The sequence below is a fragment of the Phyllobates terribilis genome, unplaced genomic scaffold (assembly GCF_046119375.1).
Source record: "Phyllobates terribilis strain yellow unplaced genomic scaffold, ASM4611937v1 Scaffold_986__1_contigs__length_492241, whole genome shotgun sequence".
Classification (NCBI taxonomy): Eukaryota; Metazoa; Chordata; class Amphibia; order Anura; family Dendrobatidae; genus Phyllobates; species Phyllobates terribilis.
In genome coordinates, this window is record NW_027363746.1 from 349377 (window position 1) to 362329 (window position 12953).

At 45.1% G+C, this 12953-nt stretch overlaps 10 non-coding genes across 10 annotated transcripts; all 10 read right to left on the reverse strand.

Annotated features, from left to right (window-relative positions):
• Nucleotides 1-931: 931 nt before the first annotated feature.
• LOC141241141 (U2 spliceosomal RNA) lies at nucleotides 932-1122 on the reverse strand. Its single transcript, XR_012305925.1, has one exon. It is a non-coding gene; the product is annotated as a U2 spliceosomal RNA (small nuclear RNA).
• Nucleotides 1123-2245: 1123 nt separating this feature from the next.
• On the reverse strand, nucleotides 2246-2436 carry LOC141241142 (U2 spliceosomal RNA). The gene has a single exon (XR_012305926.1). It is a non-coding gene; the product is annotated as a U2 spliceosomal RNA (small nuclear RNA).
• Nucleotides 2437-3554: 1118 nt separating this feature from the next.
• LOC141241144 (U2 spliceosomal RNA) lies at nucleotides 3555-3745 on the reverse strand. Its single transcript, XR_012305928.1, has one exon. It is a non-coding gene; the product is annotated as a U2 spliceosomal RNA (small nuclear RNA).
• Nucleotides 3746-4866: 1121 nt separating this feature from the next.
• Nucleotides 4867-5057, reverse strand: LOC141241258 (U2 spliceosomal RNA). The gene has a single exon (XR_012306039.1). It is a non-coding gene; the product is annotated as a U2 spliceosomal RNA (small nuclear RNA).
• Nucleotides 5058-6179: 1122 nt separating this feature from the next.
• LOC141241143 (U2 spliceosomal RNA) lies at nucleotides 6180-6370 on the reverse strand. Its single transcript, XR_012305927.1, has one exon. It is a non-coding gene; the product is annotated as a U2 spliceosomal RNA (small nuclear RNA).
• Nucleotides 6371-7491: 1121 nt separating this feature from the next.
• Nucleotides 7492-7682, reverse strand: LOC141241145 (U2 spliceosomal RNA). Its single transcript, XR_012305929.1, has one exon. It is a non-coding gene; the product is annotated as a U2 spliceosomal RNA (small nuclear RNA).
• Nucleotides 7683-8803: 1121 nt separating this feature from the next.
• On the reverse strand, nucleotides 8804-8994 carry LOC141241146 (U2 spliceosomal RNA). The gene has a single exon (XR_012305930.1). It is a non-coding gene; the product is annotated as a U2 spliceosomal RNA (small nuclear RNA).
• A 1109-nt stretch (nucleotides 8995-10103) lies between these two features.
• On the reverse strand, nucleotides 10104-10294 carry LOC141241252 (U2 spliceosomal RNA). Its single transcript, XR_012306033.1, has one exon. It is a non-coding gene; the product is annotated as a U2 spliceosomal RNA (small nuclear RNA).
• Nucleotides 10295-11414: 1120 nt separating this feature from the next.
• Nucleotides 11415-11605, reverse strand: LOC141241147 (U2 spliceosomal RNA). The gene has a single exon (XR_012305931.1). It is a non-coding gene; the product is annotated as a U2 spliceosomal RNA (small nuclear RNA).
• Nucleotides 11606-12726: 1121 nt separating this feature from the next.
• On the reverse strand, nucleotides 12727-12917 carry LOC141241275 (U2 spliceosomal RNA). Its single transcript, XR_012306055.1, has one exon. It is a non-coding gene; the product is annotated as a U2 spliceosomal RNA (small nuclear RNA).
• Between the last annotated feature and the right edge of the window lie 36 nt (nucleotides 12918-12953).

The following is a 12953-nucleotide window of genomic DNA, read 5'->3' on the forward strand; positions in this document are numbered from 1 at the left end:
CCCTCAACCCCCGGCTGTTCCCACCCGCCTCAACACCGTTGGAAGGGAGGAGAACCAATTAAGGCGGGGGGGGGGGGGGGGTGGAACGAGCAGCTGTCTACCCTTAGCAGGAGGGTTGCTGATTAATTACCTCTCCTGCTGCTGCTGCTGCTGGCTGTCCAGCAGCAGACTGAAGGTGTCTGCTGCTGTGCGCAGGTATATAAAGGCTCAGAGCCTATTATGACACGCGCAGCCAGCGTTCCATTGCCACATTCCGTCTACTGCAGGCGGGATACCTGGATGGCTGAATGTCACTGAGAAGCTCACAGAGACCGCCATAAGCAACAGTTTAAAAGAATGCCACAGACTAATCAACCAAACTTTTTGGGTTGGTTTCTCTTTTATAGTCTGCAGGCATTAAATGAAAGAAGTCAGTGTTCCAGCAGAGGGAGACAACGTTTCAGAAAAGGCATTGTAGCAAACCAAAAAAGAAATTTTAAGCGCAGCAGAGTAACCAGCTCACATACCTGTTAGCTCAGGTGAGTTTAAAAGGCTGCTGTTGATAACAAGGGCATTTGCTAAATAGATGGTGTGTGTGCAACAATATACTGAAAGGTCAATTATATTGTGCAGCTTATCTCACCACCTGTAGTTATTTAGGTGAAAGCTCCAAAATGCTTGCCTAATATGTCTGTTTATCCAAAAGGAAGTATAGAGGGAGAGCTAGATAGATAGCATTGCATTACATTACATTACATGGCAATGCAATGCACAGTTGCTGAAGTTGAACCAAAATGAGCTTGTCATCTGGCTTCTGCAACTTTTAACATGAAAAATCCAATGAGGAGAAGAAAAGCAAAGCCAAAGAGTCCATCCCAAAATCCGACAAACAAGCAAAATGAACAAAAAGCATTGAATTCAATTCTTTCTGATTTTAGAAACTGCATTAAAGAAGGGGTGCACCGGTCCTGGAGATACTGCAATACCAGGTCAATGCGTGGAGTGGACAGAGCAAGCTCTTTTTCCATCTCCCTGTTCTAAAAATCCATTTAATATATGGTCCCCAGATAGGGGACGTATCAGATATTAAACTGATAAGAACAGATACTACACTTGATCTTAGCCAAAAGGCCGAGAAGCGATAACCAGAATTGGTTTCCGACTACGGTGCCACCCAAGGATTCTGAAAAGTCCATTTGTGGAGATGGCCACCTGGACTCCCGTTAAGAAGACATGCTGTCAACCTCTAGATCCCTCACATGCCTGCACTTTTCGGCTTGCTGCTGCTGCAATCCACGCGTTTTAGATCTGCATAACTCCACCTCTTTTAGCACAGTACCCTCAACCCCCGGCTGTTCCCACCCGCCTCAACACCGTTGGAAGGGAGGAGAACCAATTAAGGCGGGGGGGTGGGGGTGGAACGAGCAGCTGTCTACCCTTAGCAGGAGGGTTGCTGATTAATTACCTCTCCTGCTGCTGCTGCTGCTGGCTGTCCAGCAGCAGACTGAAGGTGGCTGCTGCTGTGCGCAGGTATATAAAGGCTCAGAGCCTATTATGACACGCGCAGCCAGCGTTCCATTGCCACATTCCGTCTACTGCAGGCGAGATACCTGGATGGCTGAATGTCACTGAGAAGCTCACAGAGACCGCCATAAGCAACAGTTTAAAAGAATGCCACAGACTAATCAACCAAACTTTTTGGGTTGGTTTCTCTTTTATAGTCTGCAGGCATTAAATGAAAGAAGTCAGTGTTCCAGCAGAGGGAGACAACGTTTCAGAAAAGGCATTGTAGCAAACCAAAAAAGAAATTTTAAGCGCAGCAGAGTAACCAGCTCACATACCTGTTAGCTCAGGTGAGTTTAAAAGGCTGCTGTTGATAACAAGGGCATTTGCTAAATAGATGGTGTGTGTGCAACAATATACTGAAAGGTCAATTATATTGTGCAGCTTATCTCACCACCTGTAGTTATTTAGGTGAAAGCTCCAAAATGCTTGCCTAATATGTCTGTTTATCCAAAAGGAAGTATAGAGGGAGAGCTAGATAGATAGCATTGCATTACATTACATTACATGGCAATGCAATGCACAGTTGCTGAAGTTGAACCAAAATGAGCTTGTCATCTGGCTTCTGCAACTTTTAACATGAAAAATCCAATGAGGAGAAGAAAAGCAAAGCCAAAGAGTCCATCCCAAAATCCGACAAACAAGCAAAATGAACAAAAAGCATTGAATTCAATTCTTTCTGATTTTAGAAACTGCATTAAAGAAGGGGTGCACCGGTCCTGGAGATACTGCAATACCAGGTCAATGCGTGGAGTGGACAGAGCAAGCTCTTTTTCCATCTCCCTGTTCTAAAAATCCATTTAATATATGGTCCCCAGATAGGGGACGTATCAGATATTAAACTGATAAGAACAGATACTACACTTGATCTTAGCCAAAAGGCCGAGAAGCGATAACCAGAATTGGTTTCCGACTACGGTGCCACCCAAGGATTCTGAAAAGTCCATTTGTGGAGATGGCCACCTGGACTCCCGTTAAGAAGACATGCTGTCAACCTCTAGATCCCTCACATGCCTGCACTTTTCGGCTTGCTGCTGCTGCAATCCACGCGTTTTAGATCTGCATAACTCCACCTCTTTTAGCACAGTACCCTCAACCCCCGGCTGTTCCCACCCGCCTCAACACCGTTGGAAGGGAGGAGAACCAATTAAGGCGGGGGGGGGGGTGGAACGAGCAGCTGTCTACCCTTAGCAGGAGGGTTGCTGATTAATTACCTCTCCTGCTGCTGCTGCTGGCTGTCCAGCAGCAGACTGAAGGTGGCTGCTGCTGTGCGCAGGTATATAAAGGCTCAGAGCCTATTATGACACGCGCAGCCAGCGTTCCATTGCCACATTCCGTCTACTGCAGGCGGGACACCTGGATGGCTGAATGTCACTGAGAAGCTCACAGAGACCGCCATAAGCAACAGTTTAAAAGAATGCCACAGACTAATCAACCAAACTTTTTGGGTTGGTTTCTCTTTTATAGTCTGCAGGCATTAAATGAAAGAAGTCAGTGTTCCAGCAGAGGGAGACAAGGTTTCAGAAAAGGCATTGTAGCAAACAAAAAAAGAAATTTTAAGCGCAGCAGAGTAACCAGCTCACATACCTGTTAGCTCAGGTGAGTTTAAAAGGCTGCTGTTGATAACAAGGGCATTTGCTAAATAGATGGTGTGTGTGCAACAATATACTGAAAGGTCAATTATATTGTGCAGCTTATCTCACCACCTGTAGTTATTTAGGTGAAAGCTCCAAAATGCTTTCCTAATATGTCTGTTTATCCAAAAGGAAGTATAGAGGGAGAGCTAGATAGATAGCATTGCATTACATTACATTACATGGCAATGAAATGCACAGTTGCTGAAGTTGAACCAAAATGAGCTTGTCATCTGGCTTCTGCAACTTTTAACATGAAAAATCCAATGAGGAGAAGAAAAGCAAAGCCAAAGAGTCCATCCCAAAATCCGACAAACAAGCAAAATGAACAAAAAGCATTGAATTCAATTCTTTCTGATTTTAGAAACTGCATTAAAGAAGGGGTGCACCGGTCCTGGAGATACTGCAATACCAGGTCAATGCGTGGAGTGGACAGAGCAAGCTCTTTTTCCATCTCCCTGTTCTAAAAATCCATTTAATATATGGTCCCCAGATAGGGGACGTATCAGATATTAAACTGATAAGAACAGATACTACACTTGATCTTAGCCAAAAGGCCGAGAAGCGATAACCAGAATTGGTTTCCGACTACGGTGCCACCCAAGGATTCTGAAAAGTCCATTTGTGGAGATGGCCACCTGGACTCCCGTTAAGAAGACATGCTGTCAACCTCTAGATCCCTCACATGCCTGCACTTTTCGGCTTGCTGCTGCTGCAATCCACGCGTTTTAGATCTGCATAACTCCACCTCTTTTAGCACAGTACCCTCAACCCCCGGCTGTTCCCACCCGCCTCAACACCGTTGGAAGGGAGGAGAACCAATTAAGGCGGGGGGGGGGGTGGAACGAGCAGCTGTCTACCCTTAGCAGGAGGGTTGCTGATTAATTACCTCTCCTGCTGCTGCTGCTGCTGGCTGTCCAGCAGCAGACTGAAGGTGGCTGCTGCTGTGCGCAGGTATATAAAGGCTCAGAGCCTATTATGACACGCGCAGCCAGCGTTCCATTGCCACATTCCGTCTACTGCAGGCGGGACACCTGGATGGCTGAATGTCACTGAGAAGCTCACAGAGACCGCCATAAGCAACAGTTTAAAAGAATGCCACAGACTAATCAACCAAACTTTTTGGGTTGGTTTCTCTTTTATAGTCTGCAGGCATTAAATGAAAGAAGTCAGTGTTCCAGCAGAGGGAGACAACGTTTCAGAAAAGGCATTGTAGCAAACCAAAAAAGAAATTTTAAGCGCAGCAGAGTAACCAGCTCACATACCTGTTAGCTCAGGTGAGTTTAAAAGGCTGCTGTTGATAACAAGGGCATTTGCTAAATAGATGGTGTGTGTGCAACAATATACTGAAAGGTCAATTATATTGTGCAGCTTATCTCACCACCTGTAGTTATTTAGGTGAAAGCTCCAAAATGCTTGCCTAATATGTCTGTTTATCCAAAAGGAAGTATAGAGGGAGAGCTAGATAGATAGCATTGCATTACATTACATTACATGGCAATGCAATGCACAGTTGCTGAAGTTGAACCAAAATGAGCTTGTCATCTGGCTTCTGCAACTTTTAACATGAAAAATCCAATGAGGAGAAGAAAAGCAAAGCCAAAGAGTCCATCCCAAAATCCGACAAACAAGCAAAATGAACAAAAAGCATTGAATTCAATTCTTTCTGATTTTAGAAACTGCATTAAAGAAGGGGTGCACCGGTCCTGGAGATACTGCAATACCAGGTCAATGCGTGGAGTGGACAGAGCAAGCTCTTTTTCCATCTCCCTGTTCTAAAATTCCATTTAATATATGGTCCCCAGATAGGGGACGTATCAGATATTAAACTGATAAGAACAGATACTACACTTGATCTTAGCCAAAAGGCCGAGAAGCGATAACCAGAATTGGTTTCCGACTACGGTGCCACCCAAGGATTCTGAAAAGTCCATTTGTGGAGATGGCCACCTGGACTCCCGTTAAGAAGACATGCTGTCAACCTCTAGATCCCTCACATGCCTGCACTTTTCGGCTTGCTGCTGCTGCAATCCACGCGTTTTAGATCTGCATAACTCCACCTCTTTTAGCACAGTACCCTCAACCCCCGGCTGTTCCCACCCGCCTCAACACCGTTGGAAGGGAGGAGAACCAATTAAGGCGGGGGGGGGGGGTGGAACGAGCAGCTGTCTACCCTTAGCAGGAGGGTTGCTGATTAATTACCTCTCCTGCTGCTGCTGCTGCTGGCTGTCCAGCAGCAGACTGAAGGTGGCTGCTGCTGTGCGCAGGTATATAAAGGCTCAGAGCCTATTATGACACGCGCAGCCAGCGTTCCATTGCCACATTCCGTCTACTGCAGGCGGGATACCTGGATGGCTGAATGTCACTGAGAAGCTCACAGAGACCGCCATAAGCAACAGTTTAAAAGAATGCCACAGACTAATCAACCAAACTTTTTGGGTTGGTTTCTCTTTTATAGTCTGCAGGCATTAAATGAAAGAAGTCAGTGTTCCAGCAGAGGGAGACAACGTTTCAGAAAAGGCATTGTAGCAAACCAAAAAGGAAATTTTAAGCGCAGCAGAGTAACCAGCTCACATACCTGTTAGCTCAGGTGAGTTTAAAAGGCTGCTGTTGATAACAAGGGCATTTGCTAAATAGATGGTGTGTGTGCAACAATATACTGAAAGGTCAATTATATTGTGCAGCTTATCTCACCACCTGTAGTTATTTAGGTGAAAGCTCCAAAATGCTTGCCTAATATGTCTGTTTATCCAAAAGGAAGTATAGTGGGAGAGCTAGATAGATAGCATTGCATTACATTACATTACATGGCAATGCAATGCACAGTTGCTGAAGTTGAACCAAAATGAGCTTGTCATCTGGCTTCTGCAACTTTTAACATGAAAAATCCAATGAGGAGAAGAAAAGCAAAGCCAAAGAGTCCATCCCAAAATCCGACCAACAAGCAAAATGAACAAAAAGCATTGAATTCAATTCTTTCTGATTTTAGAAACTGCATTAAAGAAGGGGTGCACTGGTCCTGGAGATACTGCAATACCAGGTCAATGCGTGGAGTGGACAGAGCAAGCTCTTTTTCCATCTCCCTGTTCTAAAAATCCATTTAATATATGGTCCCCAGATAGGGGACGTATCAGATATTAAACTGATAAGAACAGATACTACACTTGATCTTAGCCAAAAGGCCGAGAAGCGATAACCAGAATTGGTTTCCGACTACGGTGCCACCCAAGGATTCTGAAAAGTCCATTTGTGGAGATGGCCACCTGGACTCCCGTTAAGAAGACATGCTGTCAACCTCTAGATCCCTCACATGCCTGCACTTTTCGGCTTGCTGCTGCTGCAATCCACGCGTTTTAGATCTGCATAACTCCACCTCTTTTAGCACAGTACCCTCAACCCCCGGCTGTTCCCACCCGCCTCAACACCGTTGGAAGGGAGGAGAACCAATTAAGGCGGGGGGGGGGGTGGAACGAGCAGCTGTCTACCCTTAGCAGGAGGGTTGCTGATTAATTACCTCTCCTGCTGCTGCTGCTGCTGGCTGTCCAGCAGCAGACTGAAGGTGGCTGCTGCTGTGCGCAGGTATATAAAGGCTCAGAGCCTATTATGACACGCGCAGCCAGCGTTCCATTGCCACATTCCGTCTACTGCAGGTGGGATACCTGGATGGCTGAATGTCACTGAGAAGCTCACAGAGACCGCCATAAGCAACAGTTTAAAAGAATGCCACAGACTAATCAACCAAACTTTTTGGGTTGGTTTCTCTTTTATAGTCTGCAGGCATTAAATGAAAGAAGTCAGTGTTCCAGCAGAGGGAGACAACGTTTCAGAAAAGGCATTGTAGCAAACCAAAAAAGAAATTTTAAGCGCAGCAGAGTAACCAGCTCACATACCTGTTAGCTCAGGTGAGTTTAAAAGGCTGCTGTTGATAACAAGGGCATTTGCTAAATAGATGGTGTGTGTGCAACAATATACTGAAAGGTCAATTATATTGTGCAGCTTATCTCACCACCTGTAGTTATTTAGGTGAAAGCTCCAAAATGCTTGCCTAATATGTCTGTTTATCCAAAAGGAAGTATAGAGGGAGAGCTAGATAGATAGCATTGCATTACATTACATTACATGGCAATGCAATGCACAGTTGCTGAAGTTGAACCAAAATGAGCTTGTCATCTGGCTTCTGCAACTTTTAACATGAAAAATCCAATGAGGAGAAGAAAAGCAAAGCCAAAGAGTCCATCCCAAAATCCGACAAACAAGCAAAATGAACAAAAAGCATTGAATTCAATTCTTTCTGATTTTAGAAACTGCATTAAAGAAGGGGTGCACCGGTCCTGGAGATACTGCAATACCAGGTCAATGCGTGGAGTGGACAGAGCAAGCTCTTTTTCCATCTCCCTGTTCTAAAAATCCATTTAATATATGGTCCCCAGATAGGGGACGTATCAGATATTAAACTGATAAGAACAGATACTACACTTGATCTTAGCCAAAAGGCCGAGAAGCGATAACCAGAATTGGTTTCCGACTACGGTGCCACCCAAGGATTCTGAAAAGTCCATTTGTGGAGATGGCCACCTGGACTCCCGTTAAGAAGACATGCTGTCAACCTCTAGATCCCTCACATGCCTGCACTTTTCGGCTTGCTGCTGCTGCAATCCACGCGTTTTAGATCTGCATAACTCCACCTCTTTTAGCACAGTACCCTCAACCCCCGGCTGTTCCCACCCGCCTCAACACCGTTGGAAGGGAGGAGAACCAATTAAGGCGGGGGGGGGGGTGGAACGAGCAGCTGTCTACCCTTAGCAGGAGGGTTGCTGATTAATTACCTCTCCTGCTGCTGCTGCTGCTGGCTGTCCAGCAGCAGACTGAAGGTGGCTGCTGCTGTGCGCAGGTATATAAAGGCTCAGAGCCTATTATGACACGCGCAGCCAGCGTTCTATTGCCACATTCCGTCTACTGCAGGCGGGATACCTGGATGGCTGAATGTCACTGAGAAGCTCACAGAGACCGCCATAAGCAACAGTTTAAAAGAATGCCACAGACTAATCAACCAAACTTTTTGGGTTGGTTTCTCTTTTATAGTCTGCAGGCATTAAATGAAAGAAGTCAGTGTTCCAGCAGAGGGAGACAACGTTTCAGAAAAGGCATTGTAGCAAACCAAAAAAGAAATTTTAAGCGCAGCAGAGTAACCAGCTCACATACCTGTTAGCTCAGGTGAGTTTAAAAGGCTGCTGTTGATAACAAGGGCATTTGCTAAATAGATGGTGTGTGTGCAACAATATACTGAAAGGTCAATTATATTGTGCAGCTTATCTCACCACCTGTAGTTATTTAGGTGAAAGCTCCAAAATGCTTGCCTAATATGTCTGTTTATCCAAAAGGAAGTATAGAGGGAGAGCTAGATAGATAGCATTGCATTACATTACATTACATGGCAATGCAATGCACAGTTGCTGAAGTTGAACCAAAATGAGCTTGTCATCTGGCTTCTGCAACTTTTAACATGAAAAATCCAATGAGGAGAAGAAAAGCAAAGCCAAAGAGTCCATCCCAAAATCCGACAAACAAGCAAAATGAACAAAAAGCATTGAATTCAATTCTTTCTGATTTTAGAAACTGCATTAAAGAAGGGGTGCACCGGTCCTGGAGATACTGCAATACCAGGTCAATGCGTGGAGTGGACAGAGCAAGCTCTTTTTCCATCTCCCTGTTCTAAAAATCCATTTAATATATGGTCCCCAGATAGGGGACGTATCAGATATTAAACTGATAAGAACAGATACTACACTTGATCTTAGCCAAAAGGCCGAGAAGCGATAACCAGAAATGGTTTCCGACTACGGTGCCACCCAAGGATTCTGAAAAGTCCATTTGTGGAGATGGCCACCTGGACTCCCGTTAAGAAGACATGCTGTCAACCTCTAGATCCCTCACATGCCTGCACTTTTCGGCTTGCTGCTGCTGCAATCCACGCGTTTTAGATCTGCATAACTCCACCTCTTTTAGCACAGTACCCTCAACCCCCGGCTGTTCCCACCCGCCTCAACACCGTTGGAAGGGAGGAGAACCAATTAAGGCGGGGGGGGGTGGAACGAGCAGCTGTCTACCCTTAGCAGGAGGGTTGCTGATTAATTACCTCTCCTGCTGCTGGCTGTCCAGCAGCAGACTGAAGGTGGCTGCTGCTGTGCGAGGTATATAAAGGCTCAGAGCCTATTATGACACGCGCAGCCAGCGTTCCATTGCCACATTCCGTCTACTGCAGGCGGGATACCTGGATGGCTGAATGTCACTGAGAAGCTCACAGAGACCGCCATAAGCAACAGTTTAAAAGAATGCCACAGACTAATCAACCAAACTTTTTGGGTTGGTTTCTCTTTTATAGTCTGCAGGCATTAAATGAAAGAAGTCAGTGTTCCAGCAGAGGGAGACAACGTTTCAGAAAAGGCATTGTAGCAAACCAAAAAAGAAATTTTAAGCGCAGCAGAGTAACCAGCTCACATACCTGTTAGCTCAGGTGAGTTTAAAAGGCTGCTGTTGATAACAAGGGCATTTGCTAAATAGATGGTGTGTGTGCAACAATATACTGAAAGGTCAATTATATTGTGCAGCTTATCTCACCACCTGTAGTTATTTAGGTGAAAGCTCCAAAATGCTTGCCTAATATGTCTGTTTATCCAAAAGGAAGTATAGAGGGAGAGCTAGATAGATAGCATTGCATTACATTACATTACATGGCAATGCAATGCACAGTTGCTGAAGTTGAACCAAAATGAGCTTGTCATCTGGCTTCTGCAACTTTTAACATGAAAAATCCAATGAGGAGAAGAAAAGCAAAGCCAAAGAGTCCATCCCAAAATCCGACAAACAAGCAAAATGAACAAAAAGCATTGAATTCAATTCTTTCTGATTTTAGAAACTGCATTAAAGAAGGGGTGCACCGGTCCTGGAGATACTGCAATACCAGGTCAATGCGTGGAGTGGACAGAGCAAGCTCTTTTTCCATCTCCCTGTCCTAAAAATCGATTTAATATATGGTCCCCAGATAGGGGACGTATCAGATATTAAACTGATAAGAACAGATACTACACTTGATCTTAGCCAAAAGGCCGAGAAGCGATAACCAGAATTGGTTTCCGACTACGGTGCCACCCAAGGATTCTGAAAAGTCCATTTGTGGAGATGGCCACCTGGACTCCCGTTAAGAAGACATGCTGTCAACCTCTAGATCCCTCACATGCCTGCACTTTTCGGCTTGCTGCTGCTGCAATCCACGCGTTTTAGATCTGCATAACTCCACCTCTTTTAGCACAGTACCCTCAACCCCCGGCTGTTCCCACCCGCCTCAACACCGTTGGAAAGGAGGAGAACCAATTAAGGCGGGGGGGGGGTGGAACGAGCAGCTGTCTACCCTTAGCAGGAGGGTTGCTGATTAATTACCTCTCCTGCTGCTGCTGCTGCTGGCTGTCCAGCAGCAGACTGAAGGTGGCTGCTGCTGTGCGCAGGTATATAAAGGCTCAGAGCCTATTATGACACGCGCAGCCAGCGTTCCATTGCCACATTCCGTCTACTGCAGGCGGGATACCTGGATGGCTGAATGTCACTGAGAAGCTCACAGAGACCGCCATAAGCAACAGTTTAAAAGAATGCCACAGACTAATCAACCAAACTTTTTGGGTTGGTTTCTCTTTTATAGTCTGCAGGCATTAAATGAAAGAAGTCAGTGTTCCAGAAGAGGGAGACAACGTTTCAGAAAAGGCATTGTAGCAAACCAAAAAAGAAATTTTAAGCGCAGCAGAGTAACCAGCTCACATACCTGTTAGCTCAGGTGAGTTTAAAAGGCTGCTGTTGATAACAAGGGCATTTGCTAAATAGATGGTGTGTGTGCAACAATATACTGAAAGGTCAATTATATTGTGCAGCTTATCTCACCACCTGTAGTTATTTAGGTGAAAGCTCCAAAATGCTTGCCTAATATGTCTGTTTATCCAAAAGGAAGTATAGAGGGAGAGCTAGATAGATAGCATTGCATTACATTACATTACATGGCAATGCAATGCACAGTTGCTGAAGTTGAACCAAAATGAGCTTGTCATCTGGCTTCTGCAACTTTTAACATGAAAAATCCAATGAGGAGAAGAAAAGCAAAGCCAAAGAGTCCATCCCAAAATCCGACAAACAAGCAAAATGAACAAAAAGCATTGAATTCAATTCTTTCTGATTTTAGAAACTGCATTAAAGAAGGGGTGCACCGGTCCTGGAGATACTGCAATACCAGGTCAATGCGTGGAGTGGACAGAGCAAGCTCTTTTTCCATCTCCCTGTTCTAAAAATCCATTTAATATATGGTCCCCAGATAGGGGACGTATCAGATATTAAACTGATAAGAACAGATACTACACTTGATCTTAGCCAAAAGGCCGAGAAGCGATAACCAGAATTGGTTTCCGACTACGGTGCCACCCAAGGATTCTGAAAAGTCCATTTGTGGAGATGGCCACCTGGACTCCCGTTAAGAAGACATGCTGTCAACCTCTAGATCCCTCACATGCCTGCACTTTTCGGCTTGCTGCTGCTGCAATCCACGCGTTTTAGATCTGCATAACTCCACCTCTTTTAGCACAGTACCCTCAACCCCCGGCTGTTCCCACCCGCCTCAACACCGTTGGAAGGGAGGAGAACCAATTAAGGCGGGGGTGGGGGTGGAACGAGCAGCTGTCTACCCTTAGCAGGAGGGTTGCTGATTAATTACCTCTCCTGCTGCTTCTGCTGCTGGCTGTCCAGCAGCAGACTGAAGGTGGCTGCTGCTGTGCGCAGGTATATAAAGGCTCAGAGCCTATTATGACACGCGCAGCCAGCGTTCCATTGCCACATTCCGTCTACTGCAGGCGGGATACCTGGATGGCTGAATGTCACTGAGAAGCTCACAGAGACCGCCATAAGCAACAGTTTAAAAGAATGCCACAGACTAATCAACCAAACTTTTTGGGTTGGTTTCTCTTTTATAGTCTGCAGGCATTAAATGAAAGAAGTCAGTGTTCCAGCAGAGGAAGACAACGTTTCAGAAAAGGCATTGTAGCAAACCAAAAAAGAAATTTTAAGCGCAGCAGAGTAACCAGCTCACATACCTGTTAGCTCAGGTGAGTTTAAAAGGCTGCTGTTGATAACAAGGGCATTTGCTAAATAGATGGTGTGTGTGCAACAATATACTGAAAGGTCAATTATATTGTGCAGCTTATCTCACCACCTGTAGTTATTTAGGTGAAAGCTCCAAAATGCTTGCCTAATATGTCTGTTTATCCAAAAGGAAGTATAGAGGGAGAGCTAGATAGATAGCATTGCATTACATTACATTACATGGCAATGCAATGCACAGTTGCTGAAGTTGAACCAAAATGAGCTTGTCATCTGGCTTCTGCAACTTTTAACATGAAAAATCCAATGAGGAGAAGAAAAGCAAAGCCAAAGAGTCCATCCCAAAATCCGACAAACAAGCAAAATGAACAAAAAGCATTGAATTCAATTCTTTCTGATTTTAGAAACTGCATTAAAGAAGGGGTGCACCGGTCCTGGAGATACTGCAATACCAGGTCAATGCGTGGAGTGGACAGAGCAAGCTATTTTTCCATCTCCCTGTTCTAAAAATCCATTTAATATATGGTCCCCAGATAGGGGACGTATCAGATATTAAACTGATAAGAACAGATACTACACTTGATCTTAGCCAAAAGGCCGAGAAGCGATAACCAGAATTGGTTTCCGACTACGGTGCCACCCAAG